Genomic DNA, 5,568 nt, shown 5'->3' with positions numbered 1-5,568 from the left:
TGGAGTTTGGGTTGAGACAGGTAGAGTGTTGTGGTTTGTTTGTTGTTGCTCGCTGGGGTGACAGAAAACCAAAATGGCACTTTCTGGTACTTGAGTGGTTCCATCCTCCTCTGGTTGTTGGAGGTTTCCGTGGTATGAGTTGACATGTGTCGGACCAGGTTCTGAATCTGTTGCTAGGCATTCAGGTTCAGTCTTTTGTTTCCTTGACAGTGGTGTTATGGCAGCATTACTTGTCGTGTTTTGAGGGTGGTGAGTGTGAGAGAGGTGGTTATTGCTCTGGTTGTTGTGTACCAGGTGGTCGCTGTTCCCTTGCTTCGCCTCTAGTCTAGATGTTCATGAAGAATTCTTTCATGAACATCTGCATCATTTCTTGTGGACTGATACCTGGTGCAGTTTGTTGTTCTTGTGTGGACTAGTGTGGGGTTGGTCTGATTGATGTCTGGGTGGATTTCGTCGTCGACCCCTTGGGCTAGTTGTTCCTGGGGGCGTGTGTCGCTTTCCTTTAGACATCCAGTTTGCCTCCCATGAACCTTTTCTTCTTGAGTTTCCTTTCGACCGTGTCTGGTTCCATGAATTATCCCAGCGGTTTTCGTGCAGCCATGGCTGGTCCCATGATTTCTCCCAGTGGTGTCCAGACGCGTGTGGAGGGTCTCGTTGCTTGTGCCAGTGATTGTTTGGTTGTTTGGGTCTGACACTGACATGAGAGTCCCGTTCTTTTCTGAAGGAGGATTGTCTTTGTTCTTTAGGTGGCAGCTTGGTTCTTTTGTGATGCTGGGTGCCCTCTAGGGCTAATCCTTGATGTTGAGTATCGAAATCACAAACTGCTGGTGGTTTGGTTCCCTTTTCTGAGGCCATCTTTTGTTTGCCATAGGCTTTGTGGGCCAAATCCCTCAACTGTTGTGTAGTCATTGTGCGAGGGCAGGCCATAGGTGGTGGCTTTGTGGAGAAATCATTTATCATTTACCCATCAAGTAGGTACCAAAATACATATACTTTCCATAGTTGAGGTGGAAGTAAATAAGGATTTAGCCGTGATAAGTGTTTAACACATAAAATTAACTTGAGTAATATAAAGCATGCATAATACAGAGAATGCACATGTATGAGGTAACTTCTGGTGATTAGTTCCTATAACTGAGGTAGAAAACCCTACGAATAGGCTGTAATGAAAGTTAAGGTGTTCCCTGGTTTAAGGTTTTTGGTGATCCTGGGCCAAAGGAATGCCTTAGCATCCTTCCTGATTCCTGATAAGGCTGGGGATTTATGCATTGGGGTCACCACAGGGGTTCTTGGCCATTTGGTCTTAAGTTTGGGGAACAAAGAGAAATCTTTTCCTGCTGTCCTGGCATCGCTGGTATGAAATTAGACAGGCATGATAAAGGAAAGGGGGGTGACATCTCCTTTAGCCATCTTGGCACCATGACTGTTTTTTATGATGCACTAATGGTTCGATGGGGAATCTTTCTGAATTGTGGAATGCGGTGTTGGGTTCTTTTAATGAATTGTACTGTTCAAGGATAATCCTACAAAATATATATATAACAAACCTGCTTTTTAGTCTTCTGTCTGATCGCCAACAGAATTTGTCTGTGCTTTACATTGACTTTTGTATACGCGAGGGTCAGCGTTCATCAATTTTTGGACTATGTTTTTGGACAGTTTTTGGATTATGCTTTGTGGTATGTTTTTGGATTGTCTTTGTTCTTTAGGTGGCAGCTTGGTGCTTTCGTGATGCTGGGTGCCCTCTAGGGCTAATCCTTGATGTTGAGTATCGAAATCACAAACTGCTGGTGGTTTGGTTCCCTTTTCTGAGGCCAAATTTTGTTTGCCATAGGCTTTGTGGGCCAAATCCCTCAACTGTTGTGTAGTCATTGTGCGAGGGCAGGCCATAGGTGGTGGCTTACTCCAAGGTGGAGGTTTCTCAGGAAGAGGGTTGTAAAGTTTAAGTCCTCCTCCATGTCGGGTTCATTGCATGCACCAAAGTACACTATTCTGAGTCTGTTGTAAAAGGCTTGGGGTATCTCATGCCGGGCTTGTTTGGTTTCTAGGGTGGCCATCAGTCCTTGGTCTGCCTCTGGGTCTGCAAATTCTTTAATTAGGGCTTCTCAGAGGAGGTAGAAGTCTGATTTGGTGTGTATAGGCTGTCTATCCGAAAAACGTCGCATATCAAGACTGGATGTTGTTCGAAGCAAAGAGAGTCGTCTCTGTTTGTCACGTTGGATCTCATTTCCAAGTGGAAGTTGATATCTTGTAGGTAGGCCTGGACATCTTGACTTCCTGCCACATTTGGGGTGAATTTGTTGATGTTCCTGGCCAGTTTGTCAAGGTCTTTTAGTTCCAGGCCATGTGCAGCTTCATAGTCGGTTCGGAGAGGCCCCCTTCTCTTGCCAGCAGGGTAGCGCTCCTCCATGACAGCTGAATAGGGTTTTGGTGGTGATTCTTAACTTTCTCTTTGATGTGAAAATCCCAGAATAGGGGACGCAGCTCTGCTGGGCAGGGGTGAGACCAGAGGACACCTTGTCCTGGTTGGCTCAGGGTGCAGCTCATGAACATGCTTGAGCTCTTCTCTGATTAAGTCGGATTCTTCTTTTACATAGTCGAGCTGTTGAGTCAAGCTGCTGATCTGATTTCGTGACCTTTCAATATGGTTTTCAAGTCAGCCTTGGCTTTTTCCAGTAGCTGCTCTGCATACTGTAACTTGTTGGCCAGATCATCTTTGGCAGTCTTAGCTTGTTCTAATTCTCGGCTGGTGGTTGTCAATGTTTCTTGAAGCCTTTCAATTACCTCTTAGGCGCCTGGCTCCACCTCATCGGACCCTTCCTGTTGGTCCCGTGCTTCCAGTTCTAACTGGTTGATGCGTTGATTTGTGCGAGTTAGTTTCTCCTGGAGCCGAGCTCCTTGCTCATCGCTCAGTTTGAGTGAGGCTATCAGCGTGTGACTCAGGGAGCCAGTCATCTTTGCAATCTCTTTGTGGTTGTAGCTGCAGAATGGATCCTGTGTCATGATGTCAGAGATGTTGGCATCCAGTTGTTCTTGCGTGTGCTGTCGTAGGTTGTTGGCAGCTTTGGGCACGAGGCTGCATGTCACGGCACTTAACCAGTTCTCTAAGTTTTCCCAGTGGGTGATGGGATTATCAGTGCGAGACATGTTGGCACACGGTAGGGAAACCTGGAAAAGAGACTGGCACAGATCTGTGAAAGTGTGTGTGAGCTAAGTATGTGATGGGTAGTTAAGTGTGGTTTGCTGGAACTGTGGGCGTCCGTTGACGTGTACTGCTACTCGTAGTCTCTGTGGGAGAAAATAGTGCATACAGCTTGGAGGATACACGCTCACTTCTGTCCTGGTGCGCTGTATGGCGACTTTCTTTCGTCTCAACAGGCAATCTTAAATTCGTTTACTGCAGTTTCAACAATAACAACAAAACACTTATACAAACTAAACGTGAGTTTAGATTTCCATTCATTCACACAACGCCCTGCTATGCGCTCTTAATGTTACACAATAAAACAATAAAACACTTGTTTTCCTGTGTCTCTAATCTATCTTTCCGGACCAATAGATTAGATGCAATCACAAATGACTTGTTTTGTGCTTACAAATTAGTTTAAACTGCCCAAAATTTTCTCCACCATAAAATATAAGATTAATAAGGGAATTAAGATCAATATAAATTAAAGGGTATTGAATTACAGTGAATAAGAACCAAAATTAGTGTACAAATTATTCAGAATTAATATTTAACACTTTATCAACTATTCGTCCACTGGTAAGTTGAGGTTAGGGTATTTTATCAATTCTGGACAAAATATTATCCCGTGGCCTATGGTAATAATATAATAAAATTATGATAACTGATTATGTGCAAGGTAACTGTCAGGGTTTTGCAGTGGTGGTAACAAAGTAAAAATACTTTGTTACTTTACTTAAGTATTTTTTTCGGGGATCTGTACTTTACTTGAGTATGTTTTATTTGCATCTACTTTCACTCTTACTCCACTACTAAATTAGAGACAAAGTTTACTTTTTACTCCAATACATTTCCCCATGCCCGCTCCAAGTATTTATTACACTGATTTTACAAACCAATGAAAAACGTGGTTTTCTTTTGAAAAAAAGAATGCGCGAGCTCGCGAGTTCTTTGCCAACATACGCTCATGCAGCAGTTAGTTCGAGGTGGAAGATGACCGCTAAAACAGGTGATAGTGCAGCTCTTGCAGCCCGCAATGATTCCGAGATTCCCGACAGGGATCACCCATGGCCATATCTCAAGGATATGTTTGAATTCACTGAAGTCAAGGGAGATTCTTATCGGCTGAAATGTCTTCTTTGCCTGCCACAGGTGAATTAAATTTCAGCATTCAAAACTTCACCCTCGAATCTGAGAAAACATATTAATGTGAGTTGACGTTAATGTTGTTACTATTGTTAGCCAAGTGATTTCATATTGAAACGTGCCTTGTAAACAGCTAGCTAATGTTAGTCAATTTATCTAACGCATATTTATGCCAACGGTGGCAGACTTGGGTTTGTGTGTGATTAAACTGTAAGCTGATGCTGGAGAGAATCAAGCTAGTAAGCTCAGATGATTCTCCCTGCATGCTGACGATCGGTCAAGGATGATCCAGCCGGAGGTAGACTTGGAAAAGCTGGCTAGTCAGGTTTGCCACACTAACGTTAGCTCAGTGTTTCCCAAACTTTTTTCTTTTGTGGCACACTATTTACTATGAAAACATGTTACTGCACACCACTGTGATATTAAACAGGCCACAAAATAACAGCAGATAACTATGCTTTTGAATGCAGCTATGTTGTCTGTTGCTATGTAGCCAATGCATTTTTATTAGAAATAATGACATGAAAATCTGATTTAAAGAAATGGTAAGCCTACAATTTTAGCGCAGCGCTTCTGTGTTCTACGTCACACGCATCACACACATGACCAGCGTCGGCCAATAGTGAGCCTACGTGGTGACGTGCAACACAGACACACGCTATTACACTATGTGAAAAAACTCGATGCCCAGAGAGAAGGAAATGAAGAGTGGAATAAAGTCTTTATTTTTATTTTTTTTGGCACACAAAAAGTATCCTCGTCGCTTGATAAACTTAAGATTGAGCCACTGTAGTCATTTGGACTATATTAACGATCTCTTTAATAACTTTTCTGGACCTGCAAGTTTCATTCCCGTAGAAGCCTATGGAGGAGTGATCCAGCTCTCAGATTTAATCAAAAATATCTTAATTTGTGTTCCGAAGATGAACGAAGGTCTTACGGGGTTTGAACAACATGAGGGTGAGTAATTACGGACATAATTTTCATTTTTGGGTGAACTAATCCTTTAATGAGGTGGTGCTTCCTCATTGATATTCTGAAATAGTCTTACCTTGTATCTTGCACATCTTCTGTTTGATGCAGCTATAATGTTATGGAACATGTCTATTGAAAAGTTCAACCCCTATACTGCGATAAGGTGCTTCATTGTCTCTTTTGATTGTAAATCTAACAAATTCTTAATTGCAAAATTCTAATCTCATCATTTGTTCAATTAAAACATTGCTTATCACACC

General features: G+C 42.6%; 1 pseudogene; it reads right to left on the bottom strand.

The window, feature by feature from the left end:
- Nucleotides 1-363: 363 nt before the first annotated feature.
- LOC132121868 (uncharacterized) lies at nt 364-3,240 on the bottom strand (annotated as a pseudogene).
- Nucleotides 3,241-5,568: the final 2,328 nt, after the last annotated feature.

The sequence above is a fragment of the Carassius carassius genome, chromosome 40 (assembly GCF_963082965.1).
Source record: "Carassius carassius chromosome 40, fCarCar2.1, whole genome shotgun sequence".
Classification (NCBI taxonomy): Eukaryota; Metazoa; Chordata; class Actinopteri; order Cypriniformes; family Cyprinidae; genus Carassius; species Carassius carassius.
Note: the sequence above shows the minus strand (reverse complement) of the source record. Positions and strands in the feature narration are given on the sequence as shown.